Source organism: Castor canadensis, chromosome 8, assembly GCF_047511655.1.
Source record: "Castor canadensis chromosome 8, mCasCan1.hap1v2, whole genome shotgun sequence".
Taxonomy (NCBI): domain Eukaryota; kingdom Metazoa; phylum Chordata; class Mammalia; order Rodentia; family Castoridae; genus Castor; species Castor canadensis.
Genome location: NC_133393.1, coordinates 98,440,273 through 98,464,576, shown reverse-complemented (window position 1 = coordinate 98,464,576; position 24,304 = coordinate 98,440,273). Strand labels below are relative to the sequence as shown.

General features: G+C 37.0%; 1 protein-coding gene across 20 annotated transcripts in view; it reads left to right on the top strand.

Moving 5' to 3' along the window:
• R3hdm2 (R3H domain containing 2) overlaps positions 1–24,304 on the top strand; it is a 119,627-nt gene that overhangs the window by 28,518 nt on the left and 66,805 nt on the right. The window contains exon 1 of one of the 20 annotated variants that reach the window (XM_074083721.1): positions 21,874–22,009. The exons of 18 other annotated variants lie outside the window; for them this stretch is intronic. The gene's annotated coding sequence lies outside the window, so the exon portion shown is untranslated. Of the gene's footprint in view, positions 1–21,873; positions 22,010–22,741; positions 22,808–24,304 lie in introns of those variants that run through there. One more of the 20 variants, XM_074083717.1, reaches the window with a different exon arrangement.

Sequence of the window (24,304 nt, the reverse complement as noted above, 5' to 3'; positions counted from 1 at the left end):
AGCCCCCTAGAATTCTTAAAAATAGGTTGCCAAAATATATAAACTTGCAATAATAACAAAAATGCCACAAAAGAAATGTCACTATAAACAAGCATCAACAGAAAACATCTGTTCAAGAACCACAGAAAATTTAGGAATTAGAATTAATAGTATTTTTTGGTGCTGGGAATTAAATCCAGGGCCTCATGTATGCTAAGCACTAGCTTTACCCTTAGAGCTACGCTCTCAACCGTAAGTATTAAAAATAATGGATACCCAAACAGAACTGGCAGCCTCTGTGAACTGAAGAGATAAGAGATTTTGGGGGAGCCAAGGCAGCTAGAATTTGTAGGGCAAAGTAAAGATGATCCTTAATGAGAAGGTTCTGTCCTAATAACCCACCATAAATTGAAAATATAAGTTGAAATTGAATTTAATACACTTAACCTATTGAATACTGTAGCTTAGCGACACAGTACACTGTGAAGCATTGGTTGTTTGCTCTTTGACCACATGGCTGCCTGGGAAGTATGGCTTATTGTCACTATCCAGTATTGCATAAGAATACCATAGTAGCTGGGCACCAGGGGCTCATGCCTGTAATCCTAGCTACTCAGGCAGAAATCAGGAAGATTGCAATTTGAAGCCAGTCTGGGCAAATATCTTAGAAGACACTATCTTGAAAAAAACCCATCACAAAAAAGGGCTGGTGGAGTGGCTCAAGGTGTAGGCCCTGAGTTCAAAACTCAGTACCACAACAACAAAAAAAGAATGTCATACTACATATGATACTGCATATCACTAGCATGGGAAGAGACCGCAATTCAAAATTCAAAGCATGATACCTACTGAATCTATATTTCTTTCACACTGGTGTACTGTTGTAAAGTTGAAAAATTGTAAGTTGAATTGGAGCTGGTCTATATTTGAGAAGAGAGTGCTTTATGCAAAGGGAGCACTCAAAGATCTGCAAAGTGTTCCCCGTTCCCCTGAACCTGTATTGTCTAAGAAAGTAGTCATTAGCTACAAGTGGACATTTTGTTTCATTTTTGCAATACTAGGGCCAACCAACTTTGGTGGAACTCAGGGCCTTGTGCATGTCAGGCAGGCTCTGTATCACTTGAGCCACTGGCCCTTTTCGCTTTAGTTATTTTTAGTTATTTTAAAAATAAATCTTGCTTTTATGCCTGAGCCTCCTTGACTGAGATCCTTTTGTTTATGCTTCCTGCAAAGCTGGGATGACAGGGGCAGGCCACCATGCACAGCTTTTTTACAGCTTTTAAAGGTTGAGATAGGGATCGCCTAAACTTTTTGCTTAGGCTGGCCTTGAACTGCAATCCTCCCAATCTTTGCCTCTCAAGTACCTGGAATTAAAGCACACCTGGTTCCTGTTTTAGATTGTTTAGCTGAGTTCTAACCAGTTTATGGGTGGGAGGAAGCTACCAAGGCCAGAGAAAGACTGTCAGAAAGAATTATTAGGAACAATCCATGGAATACAGGTCCATTAGTATTCTGTTTTTCCATTAGCTAGGATAGAAACACTTTCTAACATCTGAGCAATTGATTAGAGTCCTTAGGATGGTATTGGTATGATAGGGATAACAAATCTAAAGGCTAGACTCACCTAACAAAGCATGAAAATAAGCCTCAGAAAGATTACATTGTTTCCAAGTCACCAAGACCCAAGAGAAAGCTATTGAAAGTTTTAAAACTCCACAGCCAGCAGGGCCTGATAGCTCATGCCTGTGGTCATTACTTAAGGATCATGTGAACCCAGGTATTTGAGACCAGCCTGGATAACATAGACCCTGTCTCAAAATAAAAACAAAATCAAACAAAAACAAAACAAACAATAAACAACAAGAACAGCAAAACTTTAGGAGCCAACAAGGTAAAATTTACATTTGGCAGCCAGTTACAAATTTTTGGGCATACAAGGAAGCAGAGAATATAGTCCAGAATGAGAAAAAATAGTCAATAGAAATAGACCCAGAAATGACACAGATGATAAAATTAGTAAATAAGGGCATTGTAGCAGTTAACAACTATTCTATATGTTAAAGAAGATTGATCATGTTAGTAGAGACATGGAAAACATAGAAATATCAAAACCTGACTATGGCTGTGGCTCAAGTGGTAGAGTGATTGTCTAATATGCATGAGGCCCTGGGTTCAATTGTCAGTACTGAAAAAAAACAAAAAAACAAAAAAACCATGACAACAATAACAAATTCTAAAGATGAAAACTATAATGTCTGAGATGGAAAATACAGTGGCCAGGATTAATGGTAGATACCACTGCAGAATAAAAGATTAGTGAATTTAAAAACTTGAAGTTATTGCAAAAGAAGTTTAGCCAAGATGAAACAGAGAAAAGGCTGAAAAAAAAAAAAGTGAGGGGTTAAGAATTTAGCTTAGTGGTAGGATACTTGACTAGCAAGCACAAGACCCAGTACCCAGCACCGGAAAAAAACAAAAAACTATGTCAGTGAGCAGGGAATATCAAACAGTCTAAGAATATGTGTAATTGGAGTCTCAGGAGTGTTGAGGTAGAAAGGAGAAAAATCATTTGAAGCAATAATAGCTAAAGTTTCCCCAAATTTAGTGAAACTATACACCCACAGATCCAAAAAAAAATCTCATTTAAGATTTTTCCCTTGCTGAGTATAGTGGTATATGGCAGTAATCCCATTACTTAGGAGGTATGAAGCAGGAAGATTGTGAGTTGGAGGCCAGCCCAGGCTACATAGCAAACCCCTGTCTTTTAAGGAAAAACAACAACAAAATATATAAGCTACTTACCACTGATCTTAAGGAATTTAATTACAATGTGCCTTCATAGATCTCTTGGTGATTTTTGTGTTTTAAGTTCTGATCCCATAAGGACCAAGGCACATCTTTTTTTTTTTTTTGTACTGGGGTTTGAACTCAGGGCCTCACACTTGTTAGGCAGGCTTTCTATGGACTTAAGCCACTCCTCTAGCCCTTTTTTGTGTTGGGTATTTTCTAGATGGGGTCTTGTGAACTATTTGCCCAGGCTGGCCTTGAACTTTAGTTCTCTTGATCTCTGCCTCCTGAGTAGGTAGGATTACAGGTGTGAGCCACCAGTGACAGGCTACCAAGCCACATCTTAACCAAATTGCTTAAAACTAGTGATAAAGAGAAATATACAATACTATGCATAGAGAAACCAAGGTGTGATAGAGTGAATTGTGTGTCTTCTGTCCCTTGTTTGTCTTCCCCCTCCCCCACCAAATTCATAGGCACTAATCCCTAATACCTAAGAATATGACTGTAATTAAGAGATAAGGACTTTAAAGTGATAAGTTAGTAAAGCAAGTTAAAATGAGGGTGTTGATGTGAGCCCTAACCCAAGTGACTGGTGTACTTAGAAGGGAGTTTAGACACACAGAGGTATACCACAGGTGTGGACATGCATGAGGAAAGCCTGTGTGAGTTAAAGCCAAGAAGAGAAACCTCAGAGAAGTCAAATCCACTGACACTTCTAGCCTCCATAACTGTGCACTTCTAGCCTCCAGAACTGTTAGAAAATAAATTTTTTGTTGTTTAAAATCATCTAGTCTTTGCTTTGTTGTTATGGCAGCCTTAGCACACTAATATACAAGGTAAGAATTATAGCCTTTTCATTTAGAATCATTGAAATCCAGAAATACTGGAATGATAATGTTAAAGTGCTAAATGAAAAAGTCTGTCAGCCTAAACTTCTATGTGCTCTGAAAGTGCCTTTCAAAATTAAAAAGGAAACTTCAGAAAGGGCAAATCTCTACTCAGAAAGTGCATTGGTAGTTACTTACAGCTGAGAATTGAGAGGAAATAGGAGTTACTGCTAGTGAGTACACAGTGTCTTGGGAATGATCAAAACATTCCCAAATTGATTTTGGTAATGGTAGCACAGTTCTGAATATTTTAAAAGCCATTGAATTGTATACTTGGGGGAGAGGGGTTAGGAGTACTGGGATTTGAACTCAGGGCTTCACGCTTACTAAGCAAGCACTCTGCCACTTGAGCCATGTCTCCACCCCTTTTTTTGGAGATAGGGCCAGAATCCTTCCACCCTAGGGCCAACCTTGGACCATGCTCCTCCTACCTCTGCTTCCCCTATAGCTAGGATTACGGATGTGCACCACCACACCTTACTTTTCTTTTGAGATAGGGTCTCACTACTTTTTTCCTGGTCTGTCTTCAATCTGCAGTTCCCCTGTTCCCCTATCTAAGCCTACCTAGTAGTTGGCTTGGTAGGTGGTAAGCCATTGCACCCAGCCTGAATCATATACTTTAAATGGGTATACGGCATATCAATGTTGTTGTGTTGTTTTTGTTGGTCTGTTAGTTTTTGAGGTGGGGTGTCACTGTGTAGCCCAGGCTGGCATAAAATAATCTTCTTGCCTCAGCCTCCTGAGTGTTGAGATTGCAGGCATGTACCATTCTGGCTGGCATGTGGATTTTTATCAATTAAGAATGTAGATTATAATCTGAGTTACTTGGCCAAAGATAGGAGGATTGCAGTTCTCAAGGCAGGCCTGGGCAAAAAGTTAGTGAGACACTATTTTAGAGAATAAGATGGGCATGGTAGTGTACATCTGTAATCTCAGCTATGTGAGAGGCAGAGGTAGTAGAATCATAGTCCAAAGCTTGTCCTGGGCATAAGCCAAGACTCTGTCTAAAAAATAACTAAAGCAAAAAGAGGTGGGACGTGGCTCAAGTAAGGCCCTGAATTCAAGCCTCAATACTGCCACACACACAAAAGTAGATGAAATAACACATTTTCAAAATATTCAAGAGCTGATGAATTCTTGTATATTCATCAAAATATACAAAAGCTGATAGAGTACAACTATAAGACATGTGGAAAATAGAAAACTTAAAAAGATGCAAATTTAAATCTGCATACAAGAAAAAAGAGAAGCAGAAATGTGAGGAATATTTCAAATATTTATTTGAAAAATATCACTTTAAAAAGAGTTAAACCAAGCATGCCTTTAATTTTAGCACTTGGGAGGCTAAGACCTCCCAAGTTCAAGCCTAACCTGGTCTACGTAACAAGTGCCGGGCCAGTCTGGGATATATAAGAAGACTCTGTCTCAATAGTAGTAGTAGTAGTAGTAGTAATAATAAAAATATTGTGGGGTTTATAGCATAGAAATAAAAGGGATGGAAACAATTGCCAGTAAGATTGGGAGAGGAAAAATACAGGTACGCTATTCTAAGTTTCTTATAACATGTGAAGTGGTATATTACTTGAAAAGGAGATTGTGATAAGGGTATACTATAAATCCTAAAAACACCATTTTTTAAAGTAAGGTGCTTGGCATAGTGATGCATGCCTGTAATCCCAGCACTTGGGAGACTGAAGCAGGAAGATTATGCGTTCAATGCCAGCCTGAGCTAGAGTGAGAGCCTGTCTCAAAAAAAAAAAAAAAAAGCAAAGAGGTATAGCTAATAAGCCAACAAAGGAGGTAAAATTGCATAATAAACATGCTTAATTAATATAAAAGATGACCAATAAGGTAAAATGAACATAGCAGACAAATAGGGTAGTTGATTGAAATTTAGCCATATCAACATCACTTCAAATGCAAGTGACACATCTCAGTAGGTGAAAATTAACAGATTTCATTTAAATGTGAGGTCCAATTAAGTGCTATCTATAAAAAACCCATTTTATATATACAAAGATAGAATAAAAGGATAAAAGAAAACGTACTGTGCAAATACTACTCAAAAGAAAACAGGAGTTATATATTAATACCAAAGTAGATTTCAGGACAATGAATATTATAATGGATTTAAGAGGCTTATTTCATGATGAAAAATAGTCAGTTCTTCAAGTGATCCTAATGTTCATAAATAAACATTTAGCAACAGTTTCAAAAACTAACAGACCAACAAAAGTAACAACAACATTGAATTGTATACTTTAAATGGGTATATGGCATATCAGTGTGGGCATGGCTCAAGTGGTAGAGTGCTTGCCTAGAAAGCATGAGGCTGGGTGCAATGGCTTACCACCTACAAAGCCAGCTACTAGGTAGGCTTAGATAGGGGAACAGGGGAACTGCAGTTTGAAGGTATTGCAAAAGAAGTTTAGCCAACATGAAACAGAGAAAAGGCTGAAAAAAATAAGTGAGGGGTTGAGAATTTAGCTTAGTGGTAGGATACTTGACTAGCAAGCACAAGACCCAGAACCCAGCACCAGAAAAAACAAAAAACTATGTCAGTGAGCAGGTAATATCAAGCAGTCTAAGAATATGTGTAATTGGAGTCTCAGGAGTGTTAAGGTAAAAGAGAGAAAAAATATTTGAAGTAATAATAGCTAAAGTTTTCCCAAATTTAATAAAACTATACTCCCACAGATCCACCTGGGGGAAAAAAAAAAGAAAAGGATATGATGTTTGTTCTCACCGTTTCTTTCTAATGTGGTACTGAAAATTCTGGTCAGTGCATTAAGCAGAAGAGGGATGCAATAAAAAGTATAAAATTGAAAAAATTTTGCACTGTGGAGAATAGCATCACATATGTAGGAAATAATAAGGAATCAAGTTTTATAAAACTAAAGGGCTGGCCAGATGGGTCAAGTGGTAGAGCGCCTGCCTAGCAAGCAATGAGGCCCTGAATTAAAACCTCAGTACCACAAAAAAGAAAAAAAAAAAAAAAAGAAAAAAAGTTTTATAAAACTTGAAAAATTAAGCCTAAGAAGGTTGCAGGGTACAAAGTTAGTATAAAAAATGAATTATTGTTAGGCATTGGTTTTTCACGCTTGTAATCCTAGCTACTTGGGAGCCTGAAATCAGGAGGATTGAGGTTTGAGGACAGCACAGGCAAATGCTTTGAGAGAACCTATCTCCAAAATAACTACAGAAAATGGACTGGAAGTGTGGCTGGAAGTGTGGCTTAAGCAGTAGAGCTCCTGTTTAGTAAGCATGAAACTCTTAAGTCAAAATTCAGTCATATCCCCCCCGCAAAAAAAAGAATTGTAGATTTATATACTATCAAGAGCATCTGAAATTGATAAAACAATTTAAATAGCATAAAATATGAAATATTTATGGCTGAAGTTGGCATGTGCAATATCATTATCTATGGATCGCAAAATTGCTTATGGATCAAAAGATTCAATACTGAAGGGCTGGCAGAGTGGCTCAAGTGACAGAGCCCCTGCCTAGCAAGCATGAAACCCCGAGTTCAAACCCAAGTACCACAAAAAAAAAAAGATTCAGTATTGTTAAGATTTCATTTCTTCCCGGATTGATCCATAGATTAAACACAATCCCAGCCAATTAACAAGCTGATTCTATGTCTGGAAGCATAAAGGGTCTAGACTAGACAAAAGAAATTGAAAACAAGGATTAAAGTTGGAGGACTTAGACTACCTGATCAAGATTTATAGATTTATTATCAAGTTGTTGTGTGGTATTGTTATAAAAATAAACACATCAGTGGAAGGGAATAGGGAGTCTGGATATAGAACCACATATGTATAATTAATTGATTTTTTTACAGAGTCATCAATACATTTTGGGGAAAGGGGGAAGAACTTTTTAAAGAAGTTGTCTCAGGGTGGTAGAGTGGCTCAAGTGATAGACCTTACCTGCCTAGCAACCTCAAGGCCCTAAGTTCAACCCCCAGTACTACTTAAAAAAAAAAAAGTTTTGGCTGGAGGAATTGCTGAAGTGGTAGAAGGCTTGCCTAGTATGTGTGAGGCCCTGGTTCAATCTCCAGTACCTCAAAATTAAAAATTTGATACTACCAAAATTAAGATTTCTTTTTAAAAGACTTGAGAAAATAAAGGCAGGCCACAGGCTGGCAGAAAATATGTTTTAGAAACTGCTTATATGTAGAATATAAGAGAAATTCTTTTTAATTTTCCTTATTGAGCTGGTGGAGTAGCTCAAGTGGTAGAGTGCCTGCCTAGCAAGTATGAGACCCTAAGTTTAAACTCCAGTACCACCTCCTCCCAAAAATGAACAATTTGATGACAGTAAGATTGTTAAGTTAAAAAAAATTGATAGGCTTTGGGTATAGCATGGTGTTTTATTGTTTTAATTTGTGTTTTCCTAATTATTAGAAGATGAATTTATTATTATTAGTTCAAGTTTCTCCTTTTCAGTCTTTGCCAAGTTTTCTGCTTAAGTTGTCTTTTTCTTTTCAGCTTATAATTCTTTGTATACAGAGTACCAATTGTTTCTTATGTGTGTATGTTTCCAAAAAAAAAACCTTCCAATCTATAGCTTATCTTTTTTTAAACTGTTTATGATCTTAAAAATTATATAGAAGTTTTCAGTTGTAAATTTATCAAACACTTCAATATTCTTTTGGCTTGTACTTTCTGATTCTGATCTTTAAAATGTTTCTTTTTGCAGAGGTAATAAAAATTCTTGTATAGTTGCTCCTAAAAGTTTTAAGGGTTTGCATTGCATATGTAGGTCTTTAATCCACCTCAAATGTATGTTTATTTGTTATATGAATAGGGCTCTGATTTTTTTGTGTTATGCAGTGATTTTTTTTCCCCAAACCATTTATTATTGGATGTTAATTATGCCTCCTCTAATCAAGATTTTGTATGTGTTTAGGTATGTAGCTCCAGGTAATCTTGAACTAGTGATCCTCCTGCCTCAGCCTTCTAAGTGCTGGGATTACAGGTTTGTGTACCATTCCTGGCATGTTGCTTACTTTTCTATTTTGTTGATATGTAGAACACTACTGTGTTTCATTCTTATGGCTTAATTTAGGATCTCTAATTTAGGACCTCTGTTCTTTTCTATTGGTCTGTCCAAATTTCCATTTCTTAATTACTGTATTAGCAGCTTTTACATAATAGTGCAGATCTTTCCACTTACATCATTTAAAAAAATTGACATTTTTGTTGGAATTGAATTTATAGATCAATATGGAGAAAGAACTGAGTTCTTTGCAATATTGTGTCTTCCCAGACAGAGATACGGTGTATAACTCCATTTGTTTGCATTCTTTACACCATTCAGTGAAGTTTTATAACTTTTTTCCTTAGAGACTTTTTTTTTTTTTTTTTTTTTGGTGGTACTGGGATTTGAGCTCAGAGCTTTATACTTGCAAAGCAGGTGCTTTGCCACTTGATCCACACCTCCAGTCCATTTCTCTGTGGTTATTTTGGAGATGGGGTCTCTTGAACTATCTGCCTGGGCTGTCTTCAAACCATAATTCTCCTGATCACAGCCTCCCAAGTAGCTAGGAGTACAGGTGTGAACCCAGTTCAACTGAAACCTTTTAAATACTAAATGCTTAGTACTTAATTTTTCTTGGATTCTAGATATAGTGGCTACATTTAGGATAATCTGTCCTTCTAACTTTCGTGCCTCATTTCTTTTTTTGTTCCTACTGCTTTTCTCTAAGTTCTCTCATTCAGTATTGACTAGAATTGGTAGTGGTGAATATCTTTGTATCATTTCTAACTAATGGATGTTCTTACTGGCTACAACTTTTTAGGGGCCTGCTGGGTGCCTGGTACTATGACAGTGACTCATTTTTGTAGTAATTTTCAAGGCAAGTAGTGTTATCCCCATGTGATACTTGAGGTTCAGAGAGGTAGTTTGCCAATTATATTACTAGCGCACGAAAGATGTGGGTACCAGTCACTACTAGTGCTTGTGCTTTAACTCAGAGAAAATCTCTCAGTGGGGAAAAGTAGAAAATCTGATAAAGTGAAAATCAGGTATTTTCTCCCTCTCTTATGTGCTATAGAAATAGCATATACCCATTTAGTACTTATCAACCACCCTCAGTCTTCACTTGTTGCTTCTTCTTCTTTTTTTTTTTTTAAATAATTTTGGAGACAGGATTTCTCTATGTAGCCCCAGCTAACCTTGAACTAATGATCCTTCTGCCTCAGCCTTCCACATGCTGGGATTATAGGCTAGTCCACCATACCCGGCATGTTGCTTACTTTTCTATCTTGTTGATATGCAGACCACTACTGTGTTTTAGTCTTATGGCTTAATTTAGAGTTTGTCTTATTCATTACATAAGCAGATTTTAGAATCACCAACAACTCTCCCATTCTGTCTTAATTTTGGTTCTTTACATATTCTATGTAGTTTTATTGGCCATTAAATGTGGGAGAAGTTGTGGAAGTTTATCTAAAGCCTCATCTCATTTCTGTAAGCTTTCTTTTCAAAACTTTTCTTTTGAAAGACTTACACATAGACAGCCATCTAATGAAACTCCATGAATGGAACAGCCAGTTTTAACACAATCCTTCATTTTTTGTTAATGTTATTGAGGTGGATTATTTCATTTTTAATAATTTAATATAATATTAAACATATAGGAACAGGACAGAGACAGACAATATTAAAAACTTATCTGAAGCCAGGTATGGTGGCACACATCTGTAAGCCCAGCTCAGAAGGCTAAGGCAGGTGGACTGCGTAGTAAAACCATGTCTCAAAACAAACTCCCCCTTCCTAGTCAAAAAACTCCCCCTTCCTAGTCAAAAAACCAAACAAATAAAAAAACCAAAACCAAACTTGTACCTACATGTAGGAGAACTCAGGAAAACAGTAGGCATGGTAACCATGCCTATAGTCCAAGTTATTGGGGAGGCTGAGGCAGGAAGATCAGCCTGGGCAACATAGCGAGACCCTGTCTCTTAAAAGAAAAGGAAAAGAAAATTGTGATGAATGGATGCAGTCAATCACCATAATAAAAATGCTGACATTGGTCCAGGTGCATGTGACTCATGCCGTAATCCTAGGGGGACAAGAGATCAGGAGGCCAGCCTGGGCAAATAGTTTGTGAAAACCTATCTTGAAAATGTTTTAACACAGGGCTCAGCCTTTCTGAGAAAGGGCCTTTTCTTTTTTCCTCTTTCTTTGCTTAACAAAATTTTGCTCTTTCATGCAAAAAAAAAAAAAATCCTGTTATTAGTAGTTCTAAACATTCTGCATATTTTTTTTCACCCATAGGATCAAAAAGTACCCAAGAAATGATTGCAAGGGGAAAAATAAGAAGCAGAAATCAAATATTGACAGTTTTCCTTCTGGAAGTAGCTCTTTTGTTTAAAAAAAGTGTTTTTTCATTCATTTGTGTGTGAATTTTTAATACAAATGTGGGGACATAAAGTTTTTTTGTTTTTTGATGGCACTGGGGTTTGAACTCAGGGCTTCATGCTTGCAAGACAGGCATTCTTACCATTTGAGCCACTCTGCCAGCCCTTTTTAGTGATATATTTTTTTCAAGGTGGGGTCTTGAGAACTATTGCTGTGGGCTGACTTCAAATAGCGATCTCTGCCTCCTGAGTAGCTAGGATTACAGGTGTGAGCCACTGGCACATGGCATAAAGCATTCTTAATGCAAGTTAAAAATGAAAAAAAAATGTTTTGGCACACAAGTTTCAGCAGTTGTATTTTTATAAATAATCCTGTCAAATTCTGGACACCAGCAAAAAAAAAAAATTTTTTTTTTTTTTGTTTAGCAGTTACTGGGGTTTGAAGTCAGGGCCTCATGCTTGCTAAGTGGCCACTCTACTGCTTGAGTCACATCCCCATCTCATAATGGATTTTTCTTTTCTTTCTTTTTTTGGTGGTACTGGGGTTTGAACTCAGGACTTTCCAAGTACAAAGCCAGTGCTCTACTGTGTGAGCCACGCCTCCAGTCCATTTTGCTCTGGTTACTTTTGGAGATTGTGTGTGTGCGGGGGGGTCTTGTAAACTATTTGCCTGGGCTGGCCTTGAACCATGATCCTTCTCATCTCATCCTCCCAAGTAGCTAGGATAATAGGCATGAGCCACTGGTGCCCAGCTTCATAATGGATTCTTAAGCTATGTATGTGGCATGCTAGCTGGATGTCTTTTGACACAATTGTCACATGTTTGGCCTGAATAACACAGGTTAGTGTCTTCACCAAAGGAAACTACATAGGCCTCACTTGCCTCCTGGAAAACACCGGTTTCTGCACTGGAAGCATAGATGTGTTTTGAAGGCCTGAGCAGTTTCTTGTTTCAGACCATTTGCAAAGGAAACAAAGTGAGTTCTGAGGGCTTCTGGTAATATCTAATATCATGGAGTGCCATAGTACCAGGCCTGAGTTTCTTAACTCTTTCAATAAAGGACATGCTCTTACTAGAAGTTTTTATAGTTTCTTGATATTCCTGGGTACTTTACCACTGATTGATTTGTGAGCAATCTGTACAAGACCTTTTTACTTATCTCTCTTTTGCTGGAACTCTGTGAACTAGAGGTAGCTTTGGCACTATAGAGCAACTGCAACATGATGCTAACCTAGAATCAAAGTTGGAATATTTTAAAGTAAGCTCACATGTGTCATTTCACTTGTAAATACTTCAGTATCATCTGTAACAATGGAAACTTAAAAAAAAATCTAAACACCATGCCATTATCATATTTTTCAAAATTAATGATACTGAATCATACAGTGTTCAGTTCATATTCAGTTTTTCCCAGTTGACTGTAAGATATCTTTTATTGTCATTGTGTGAATATGGATCCCAAGAATATGTACGCATTTAAACTTTTTGGTTGACAAATTACAGGAATCAGAGAGTTCTGAAGTGTTTTTTGTTTTGTTTTGTTTTTTTGAGAATGCTGTGACTGAGGATTTTTTTTTTAATGAAATCTAGAAGAACCTTTATTGGAATTATGGGACTGCTCATTCCAGAACCTGATGACTTGCTTTGCTTCCCAGTTATGAAGGTCTGAACATATCTGTGTGATCCAGTGAATAGCGAAGATTTTTACTTAACCTTATGTTCAATTTTGAGGATTTTGTTTCTTTTAAAGCTCATATTTAAGCCTTCATATGCTAAGCATGGAAAGGCCTGAAAGTTCTCATTTGCTTATTTTCCTTATTATTGTTCTCTATTAATTTATGTAGTTCAGTACAAGAATGGCTATTTTTAAAATATATGATTACAGAGTCAATCAGTGGTTTTAAAGACATTTTAGAACATCTTTAAAAATATATAACAAGAAAGTAATATCTGCTGTAATCTCACTAAAAGACAGGTACTTGTATTTTTCTCATATATATTTTAATCCATTATCTATTCATAAATATTTTTAGCTAATATAATAATGCATATTTGTTTTCTAGACTATCATAATTATTCTTCCCTTGTCATTAAAGAATTTATAAATACATGGGAATAACTTTAGTAGATATTCATGTGAATGTGCCATCAATTATTATTGTTCCTGTTGTTGGTTTTTTAACTTATTTCTAAATTTTCTCCATTATAATTAATACTTTTGAACATTTTAATATATAATTTTTAAATTTTTTTATTATTTATGAATAGGATTTCAATGAAAAGTGTTTAAAGCTGGATGTGGTGGTACATGTCTGTAATCCTAGCATGGGACTGAAGCAGAAGGACCTTGAGTTTGAGGCTAATCTGGGCTACATAACAAGACCCTGTCTCAAAAAACAAAACAAGCTGAAGTGTGTTCAAGTGGTAGAGTGCCTGTCCAGCATACATGAAGCCCTGAGTTCAAAGGCCAGTACTGTTAAAAAAAAAAAAAAAAGTAAGGAAATCAAAAGACAACACAAAAAAGCATTTAATGTGCTTAAAATATTGAAAAATACTGCATGGATTATAGAAAGTACTCAAAACAGTTTTGGTAAATACAATTTGCTTTTATCATGTAATATGTCCTGTAGTTCTTTCCATAGTATTTATGGATTTAGTAAATAGTTCCTTTTTTTTTTTTTCATTGTTGTTTTTGGTACTAGGGTTTGAACTGAGGACCTTGTGCTTCCACTTAAGCCATGCCCTACCTCCTGTTCTCTAAATTATGACAAATATGCAGTCTTGTAATTACACTGAATCTAGATGTATTTCCATTACCTGAAATGGTTTCCTTTTGCTGCTTGTTGTCAGTCCCCTCCCCTTACTCCTAGATCCTGACAATCTCTAATGTGTTTGTTTCTGTAATTTTGACCTTTCAAAAATGTCATGTAATATAATCAGAGTACAAAATATTTTCAGATTGGTTTCTTTTACTCAACATAGTATCTTTGAGATTTATCTAAGTTGTCGTGTATATTAGTAGTTCATTTATTTTTATTTTTATTACTGAGTAGAATTCCATTGTGTGAATGAATGAATGTTTGTTTATTGTCCCACTGAAGAATTTTTCAATTATGAATAGAGTGGCTATAACATTCTCATACATTTTTCTTTTGGTGGTACTGAGGTTTGAACTCAGGGCCTTGCATTTGCTAGGCAGGTGCCCCTACATTTGAGCCATACTTCTTCCATTTTTACAAGTTTTGTGTAAATATAATTTTCATTTATCATGAATAAAAATAGTTGATAGTGAAATTGATGGATTGTATGGTTAATGTATATTTATTTTTATAAGAACTTTAGGTTTTTGTTTTTGTTTTTTGGTGGCACTGGGGTTTGAACTCAGGGTCTTGTGATTGCTAGACAGGTGCTGTACCACTTGAGCCATGCTCCCAGACACGCCCCCCCCCCTTTTTTTTTTTTTTTTTGAGTTTTGATACAGGGTCTTGCTATATAATCAGGCTGGCCTTTAACTCATTATGTAGCCCTAACTGGCCTCAGACTTGGAATCCTTCTGCCTCATCTAGTCACATGCTGGAATTACAGGCTTGTACTACTACACCCAGCCTTACTGTTGAGTTTTGAGTGTTTTTTACAGATTCTGGATACAAGCCATTTATTGGGTACATGATTTCATGTATTTTCTTCCATCTTAACAGTATTGCAGCTGGACACTGGTGGCTCACACCTATAATCCTAGCTACTTGGGAAGCTGAGATCAGGAGGATCACAGTTCTGGGTCATCCTGGGCAAATAGTTTGTGAAACCACATCTCCAAATATTCACAGCAAAACAGACTGGAGGTGTGGCTCAACAGGTAGATTGACTGCTTTGCAAGTGTGAAGCCCTGAGTTCAAACCCCAGTCCTGTCAAACAAACAAATAAACAAACAATATTGTGGAACAGAATTTTTAAATTTTGAGGAGGTCTAGATTTTTTTTTTTTTTCTTCTGCCTTACAGATAGAACTCAGCACCTTGCATGTGCTGGGCAAATACTTATTACCAAGCTGCATTCCCAGTCTAAGTTTTTAAAAATGAGTTGTACTTTGGATATATTGTTTAAAAAAAATCTTTGCCTAATCTCAGGTCACAAAGACTTACCCCTATGTTTTCTTCCAAAAAATTGGCTGGTATATTTGTGTGGATCTATTCCTGAACTCTGGTTTTTCTGTTCCATTGATCTGTATGTTTTTCTTCTTTACCTATACTATCCTATCTTGAATTTTGTAACTTCATAATTCTTAAATTTGGTTACTGTAATTACTCCAAGTTTGATCTTCAAAATAATTTTGGTGTTTGCCTTTCCATATAAATATTGGAATTAGTTTGTATCTTCAAAAAAAAAATCCTGCTGGGATTTGAAATGGAATTACACTAAATGTATAGATCAGACTGGGTAGAATTGACATCTTTACTATTTTGTGTCTTCCAGTCCATGAAAATGTTTTATGAAATAAATCTTTTGACTTATTTGGGTCTTTGATACCTTTCTTTTGTAGTTTTTCAGTACAAGTACAACATATTTTGCTAAACAAATACCTAAGCATTTAATTTTGGAGATACAATTGTATGTGATATTGTTTTTATTTTTTGGTTTTCAATTTATTGTTAGTATATAGAAATTTGATTATTTGGCGATGTTGACTTTAATGTTCTGTTTTGTAGCTCAGCACATTTTCTAGTTTGAGGAGTTTTTTGATTTTGTTTTTATTTGTTGTCTGATATTTTCCATGTAATACAATCATGCTGTATGTGAATAGGAACAGTTTTATTTCCTCCTTGACAATCTGTATGCCTTATGTTTTTTTGGCTTATTGCATTGGCTAGGACTTTGAGTATGATATTGAATAGGAGTAGTGACAACAGACATCCATGACTTGTTTCTGTACTTGTGAAAAAAGTATTTAGTCTGCACGTTTGTTATATTTGTGCTTTCCTTCAATTCCTACTTTGCTGAGCATTTTTATTATGGATGGTTGTTGAATTTTGTCAAATGCTCTTTGTGTATCATGTAAAGTGATAATGTTTTTTCTTCTTTAGATTCAATATGGTAGATTACTTTGCTCACTTTTTAAAAATTAAACCAGCCTTGCATTTTCAAGATAAACCCTAGTTGGTTACATTAAAAAGGATACATTATCCTTTTTATTTCTCACTATATTCAATTTCCTAATATTTTGTTGCGATTTTCAGTATCTGTGTTCATGAGGATATTAGCCTATAGTTTTCTTATTTAGTTTTTTAGTATTAAGGTAATTTGGGCCTCTGAAAGTGAGCTGGAAAGTATTCCCTTCTGTTTTCTGAAGGGATTGTGGTAATTGGTATTATTTCTTTTTTAAGTATGTGCTAAAATTCACCAGACTAAATCTGGGTCTGTAGAGTCCTTTTAGATACAAGGTTATTCAAGTTATCTATTTCATTTTTTTTTGGGGGGGGGTGATGAAGATTGGAGTTTAAACTCAAGGCTTTGTGCTTACAAAGCAGGCACTCCATTGCTTGAGCCACACTTCAGTCCATTTTGCTGTGGTTATTTTGGAGATAGGGGTCTTGTGAACTATTAGCTTTGGCTGGCCTTGAACCACGATCCTCCTGATTTCAACCTCTCAAGTAGCTAGGATTACAAGCATGAGCCACAGGTGTGCAGCTGTCTGTTACATCTTGAGTAACTTTTGATAGTTTGTGATTTCCAGGGAATTGGTTTATTTTAACTAAGTGGTTGAATTTTTGTGTGTAGAATTATGTATGATGCTCCCTTATTATCTTTTTAACATCTACAGCATCCGTAGTGATATCTTCTTTAATCATATATGTTATTAGTAATGTGTATTTTCTCTTTCCTTTGCCAGTTGTATTCATTACTTTTATATCACTGTGACAAAAATACCTGAGAGAACAATTTAAAAGAGGAGAGGTTTATTTTAGCTCATGGTTTGAGAGGTTTGTCCATCATGGCGGGGATGTTATGATGGAGTAGAACTGTTCAACTCATGTCAGCCAGGAGGCAGAACAGAACCCATCACATTATGGTAGACAGGAAGCAGAAAGGAAGCAATAGCAGGATGGGATCAGGGCCAGATAGAGCTTCCAAGGACACATCCCCAGTTACCTACTTCCCCCCGCCAGACCCCCACTTCCCATAGTTCTATCACCTCCCAGTAGTCTGTTCAGATTTTCAATCCATTGGTGGATTAACACATTCATGAAGGCAGAGTCCCTGTGATATAATCACTTCTTAAAAGCCCATCAGCTGGCATGAGCTGGCAAGCAACTCTCCATACATGAGCTTTTGGGGGACATTTCATATTCACACCATAAAAACAGCTGGCAGGGTGGTTCAAGTGGTAGAGTGCCTTGCCTAGCAAGCATGAGGCCCTGAGTTCAAACCCCACCAGTGCCAAAAAGAGAAAAAAAAAAGCAGTCTTGTTAAAGATTTATTAAATTTATCCATCTTTTCAAAGAACTGGCCCTTGCTTTTTGTTGGTTCTCCTAACCCATCTTCAGTTTCATTGATTTCTGCTTTTTATTATTTTTTATTTTGATTACTTTGAATGTATTTTGTTCTTCTTTTCAAATTTTTTTTTGGGATGTGAGGGCGATCTGGCTGCGACATCTGTCACCCCATTGATCGCCAGGGTTGATTCGGCTGATCTGGCTGGCTAGGCGGGTGTCCCCTTCCTCCCTCACCGCTCCATGTGCGTCCCTCCCGAAGCTGCGCGCTCGGTCGAAGAGGACGACCATCCCCGATAGAGGAGGACCGTTCTTCGGTCAAGGGTATACGAGTAGCTGCGCTCCCCTGCTAGAACCTCCAAACAAGCTCTCAAATTTTTTTTTGTTTGTAGTTTTTGTTTTGTTTTGGTTTTTTTTGGTTTGGTTTGGTTTTTTTTTAAGTATCTCACTATGTAACTAGCTCAGGGTGGCTTTAATTTCAGGAATCCCCCTGCCTCAGCTTCCCAAGTGCTGGGATCACCCAACTTTTTAGTTTCTTAAGGTGGAAGGTTACATTATTGATATGAGACCTTGGTACTTGTATTAGCTGGGGCTATCATTACAAAACATAAACAGAAGAAATGCATGCTTCATGGTTCTAGAAGTTGGGAAATCCAAGGTGAAGGACCTGGCAAGGTATGTTTCATTCTGAAGCTAACCAGCTACCATCTTACTGTGTGCTTCAATGACCTCTTCTTTCTGTATGAGGTAGGGGAGAGAAAGAAAACTTCCTTTCTTGTGGCTTCTTGTTAGGATATTAATTGGATCAGGGTCCCATCTTTATGACCTAATTTAATCATCTCCTCCTCTTGCTGCTGCTGCTGCTCTTCCTCCTTCTTTTTCTGGTTTCACCTTAGGGGTTGGGACTTGCACATGCTAAGCAAACATTCTCCACTGAACTACTCTAATAGCCCCTGTGTGTTTTTGGGGGGAGGGTGGAGGAAGGGTTGAGACAAAGTCTCATTATGTTGGTCAGGCTGGCCTCAAGCTTTTGAGCTCAAGTGGTGCTTCTGCCTCAGTCTTTTGAGTAGCTGGGACTATAGCTAATAGTGAGCTCCACCATGCCCACTTCCTCACCACTGTCTTTCTTCTTGCCTTTTGTGACTGTGATAGCCTGAATATTAGACCTCTGAGTATTGTTCCACAGGTCCTTAATAACCTGTTCTGTTTTTTCCCAATTGTTTTTTCTCTGTTGTTCAGATTCAATATTAGTATTTAGTATTACTTTTGATCTTTCTTCAAAATTACTGAGTCTTTCCACTATCATTTCTTTCTCTTTTTTTTTTTTTGGAATTTCTTTTTTAAATTATTTATTTATTTATTTTTATTGTCATGCTGGGTGGGGGTACATTGTGGCATTTACAAAGGTTCTTACAATGTATCAAATATATCATACTTGAATTTCCCCACTCCACTTATCTCCTTCATTCCCCCTCTCCTGATAGCTGGAATAGTTTCAACAGGCATCATTTTTGCATTTACATACATGTGTATACATTGTTTATACCATATTCATCCTCCTACCCCTTTCTCTGCCATCTCCCCCTTCCCACTGGTGCCAACCACTTCCCCCCAACCTGTTCCACCCTCCTGTAGAAGAAAAGACATAAAAGATAAAACAAGAAACATGACGTTCTGCTAGTTTGAAATAAAGATAGCTACACAGGTAGTTTCCTTGTGTTGTTCCCATGCATATGTGCATTACAGCTCCAGTCGATTCACCTCTTCCAGTCCTCTTCACTCCTCCCTAGTCCGCTTCCCATGGTGGCCCCGGCCAGTTTAAAATGTCTATATTCATTCCTGTGTAGTGAGCACATCAATGTCATTCAAGTTTTTGGTTTCCTTCCCTTACCTTATCCCTCCCTTGCACAGCCTCCCCCTAGTGTGACCCATGTCTCATAATATTGCTGCATTTGTTTTATGTCTGCAGTCCACATATGAGGGAAAACATGAGGCTTTTGGCCTTCTGAGACTGACTAACTTCATTTCAGATGATGTTCTCCAGTTCTATCCATTTATCTGCGAATGACAAAATTTCATTCTTCTTTGTAGCTGAGTAAAATTCTATTGCGTATAAATACCACATTTTCTTAATCCATTTGTCAGTAGTGGGACATCTTGGCTGTTTCTATAACTTAGCTATTATGAATTCCACTATCATTTCTGTTCTGCTGTTGAATCCATCAAGTGTGTATTTACATTTTTGTTATATTTTTTCAGTTCTTATATTTCCATTTCATTTTTTCTTCTATCCTCTATTTCTTTGCTGAGACATTCTATCTTTCCAATAATTTCAAGAGTGTTTTCCATAACTTGTTGGAGCATTTTAATAATACCTGCCTTAAAGTTATTGTTAGACAGCTATTTCCAACATCTGTGTCCTCTTGATGTTTTGAATAGTCGTCTCATTTTTCTGCAAATTGAAATTATTTTGTTTCTTCACATGTCAAATAATTTGAGGTTGCATTCTGGAAAAATTGATAATTATAAAGGTCTGTGGCCTGCAGTGAACGGTGACTTTTATTTTAACACACATTCAACCCAATTGGTTTCAACTTGGAAGTTCTATTTAGCCTTTTAAGGCTTTTCAGTGCTATTTAGATTTGCCTTGCATGTCCAGCCACTCATTATCTCTCATCAAGATCTCATCTAAGATAGTCAGTAGCTAATCCTATAGTTCAGAATGACTTTATTATATTTGTCAGGGACACATACTGAATTTTTCTAGTTATGAAGAGTTACCATGAGGATATTTTAAATAGTTCTGAAAAACTGTACAACATATACATAAATGTATAGATTTGTATATGTACAATTTTTGTAAAACTGTTTTGTATTTAAAATTTTTTCAGACAAAAATTTGGAGCTCACAAAGAAATGTAGGTCAAAAACATGCCATTCATCTGCTTAAAAACCCCAAATGGCCTCTCATCTCACCTTTCTTTCAGTAGCCTGTTTGGCCTTTGTGATAAGCCTTCCAACTTTCTAGTGGCTTCTCATCTCACTCATAATAAAAGCCAGAGTCCCTTTCTGTCTTTTATATGACCGTTAATGATTCTATCTCATATTCCTAGAGCTTATCATAGTGCCTGACCCATACTAAGAGCATAAGCACACAACAAATATGTGTTTGAATGAATGGATAGATGAGTATTTGTGACAGGCTTTATTACTTTCCTCAGGATGCCTGAGCAATAACCATATTTTATTTTTTGCTATTGCATATCTTGCATTTACCTGAAATGTTCATTACTTCCTATAACAGTAGAAATTATTACTACTTTTCCTTGGATGCTTAAAAATTAGAACTTGAGGCTGGAGGTGTAGCTCAGTGGTAGAGCACATGCTCCACAAGTACAAGGACCCAGGTTCAATCCCCACCACCAAAGAAAAAAAAAAAATCTGAAAGTCATAGTTCAGTTTGTTATTCCAGAGCCATGCTACTTTCTAGACTTACTAATCTTTTCTCCTGATCTCCTTTGAATTACTTCCTTTATTTTAAGCTATTTATCCTCCATTCCTTCCCTTCCTCTCCCCTCTCCTTTCCTCTCTCTCCTCTCTCAGTTCTATTAGTAAGGTGCCTTCCTGTTTTCCCTATTCCTCATTTAATAGCCAAAATCTTCTCCCCGTCCTTTGGGGGCAAATATGGAAGGATCATATAGCTGCTAGTATTCTATGCTGGCTGCCTTCTGCCTCGAAATGAAAAAGTGATTTTACTAAATATAGCTTGCTGGAAAGAAAATTCTCTGTAGCTGGGTTTGGTCTTTGTTTTACATCTAAAGTTGAGCCCAGTAGCTTTTAGGCAAATATCTATTTATCTAGCCTCAGTTATTTTACAGGTAGGAAACTGGTGAGATAAATGTAAAGGTGAGCTTTTAATTCAATAAATGTTCCCACGTCACTAAAATGACTCTATTTTGGCATGTGAACATATGCAGCAGAAAGGAGATGCTGCTGTATCTTTAAAAGCTGTCTTCAGAGCAGTGTGGAGGCAGGCATGCCACTGAAGTACTTGAATGAGAGCTAAAAGAGGAGGTGGGGGGGTTGCACTTACAGCTTGCAGCCTGTGTTTGTGTGTGTGTGCGTGTGCGCGCGCGCGTGTGTGTGTGTGTGTGTGTGTGTGTGTGTGTGTGTGAGAGAGAGAGAGAGAGAGAGAGAGAGAGAGAGAGAGAGACTTGGCAGAGCTCTGGGTGACATCTCTCCGAACAGCTGGGCCATGGTCTGCTTCAGAGCTGCTTGTCAGAGCAATTAGCTTGCTGGAGACGCAGCAGCAAGGATCAGTAGTGTTTCATTCAAGGGTGAAGTGGGGGGGAGCAGATGGGGACTGTGGGTGGGAGAAGAGGCACAGGTTTCCCAGAAGGAATTTCTTCCGACAAAATTCCAGCAGAACAGATCCTTAAAATGAGGTCTCCATGAATAGTGTGAGCCCACCGTTGGTGTAAGTGCAGATCTACCTGGGGTGAGTTTGGGATAATTGTCTTTCATTAAATAAAGCCCTTGAACTTCACAGAATGGGAGGGAAGAGGCTACAAAGATTGATACCTTTTCTATCTTGGTCGATTTAACTGTATAATACACAGTAGAGAAATTAAAGAATTTTTAAGTGTTAAATTTTATGAGGGCTTTGTAGGCATTTTCATTGACTGTCTCTTATCTTTCAAATATTTTAAAAATTGGGTTTAGTAGAACTTTTACTCTGCTTAGATTCTACCTCTTCCATGGCTATTTCAAGCAGCGCTTCATTCAGATTTAGCTTATGAGAACAGTGGTGATTTCTGTTCTTTGGTGATGCTATTGACGCACATTGCAGGAAGCAGGGAATCCCCTATAAATATCATTCACTGTGTCATTTCCCAGCTATCCACACCCAGCTGGTGAATATGCTTCTTTGTCCTATGTCTTTATGTAACTGTCTCCTTGTCTTTAAATGTGATAAGAAGAAATATGTTGCCTTTGCTATCCAGGGACCTTTTGTCATTATAAGCATGCTAGGAGGAATTTGCTAAACCATTTTACTGAAAATGCCTTTTGATTTATTGAGGTTATCATATGAATTTCTTCTGGCTTTGCCACTTTTTATTTTGGATTACTTGTTTGTTTCTTGTAAATGGCTTGTTTTTGTTTGCTGGCTTTGGTCTCTAAAGAGTGCGGAGATGGGATTCCCTCTACCTCCAGTGACGTATGACTTTGTTTGCAGTCTTTTTCTTCTGAGGGGGGGAGAAGGAGAGAAGAAAGAAGAAAAATCCATCTGAAGCGGGTACGTTCTCCCTTTCTGGTTTGATGATAACTGGATAACATTGAATAGAGCTGAAGCTAAAGTAGGATGTTTTAATGATAGGGGTGCTATTGTGGTTTTTTTTTTTTTTAATGATAGGCTCAGACCAAAGTCAGGAATGCTGAAGTAGGGTGCCTGAATTAACCCTGTAAGTCCTGCTGTTAATGAATTTTACCTAACTGCTATTTCTAAATATGGGGGGTGAGGGGAGGAAAAGCTCATAAGCAGGTTTCTGGAATCTAGGATACATTAATAGTTCTAGGTTAAGTTTGGGAATTTGGAATTTTTCTGCCTTATTTGCACTGGTCCTGATCAGGCAGTTTCATGCTGTTTTTCAGACCTCAAAAATAGGTAGTTATATAAAAGTCCTTGCCACTGTAGTTTAGAGTTTAATTCTAATTTTGAATATATGTAGCTAAAGCAGAGCTTAGGAAGAAGTTGTTAGATATATTCCTAGGTGTGAATATAACAGCTTAGCCTGTCTTTTTCAGATTCAGTATTTGGGTTTCCAGTTCCTTTTATGCAACTCCATTTTAATGCTGCTGATCTTTGGAGAGCTGCCTGCAGAGGTCAATTTGAAAAACTCAGTAGACTAGAACCTAGGAAAATTTTAAGTCACCTTATCTGTGGATATGTATTTGCATAGCATATGTGGAGATGTGCCTTTAAGAACTTGCTGGTTTATTTTCTTCTCTGTTCTGTACTTCAGTTTATTCTAAATTCTCTGTGTGAAGTAAAAAGGATATTAATATCTTAGATTATACAGTCTTATTTTTGTTGGTTCCTCAATATTTATTATACCATAAATGTTTTAAACTTAACAAAATCTTACTTGGAGAGAGGTGGGGGAAAGGTAGACAAAATGGAAAATAATTTTAGGATCCTACAATAAATGGAAAGCATTCCAGAATAGTAACTGATTTTGAAGCCTTTCAGAGAGTGACTCTGTAAGGTTAAGAGAAATTCCATTGCATCTTTGCATCTTGATATTGCAGCAAATATGTGGATAATTTCTTGTTAGCTTTTCAGGAAACCCCTGTGGTGGACAACCCTCCTTAATCATTGCTGGGAGACTGACTGTTCTGACGTCACTGGGAGCAGTTCCCGGTCTGTAACTAGAACAGGAATAGCCTTTGAGGAGGAAAGAAAACTGCTGTAAAATTTAAAGATGACAGTTTTGTTAACTTGGTTTTCCTTCCACTTGGGGATGGGTGGAATATAGCTAAAGTCTTTCTTTTCTTAAACAGTCACTACCAAGGGAAAAATTACCAAAAGATCATTTATTTCAACTGAAAGTGCCTTCATTTTACATCTTTGTTTTCTCACCATGAAGGTTTTAGAAAAGGTCAAAGGAAAGAAAACTGCTGTCAGGCATTAGAGAAATAAGATTACAATTTCTTTTTATCCTTCACTTCTCACTTTTATTGTTTCTTTTGAGGAGGAGGAAGAGGAAGGAAAAATCCAGGGCAACTTTTCCAC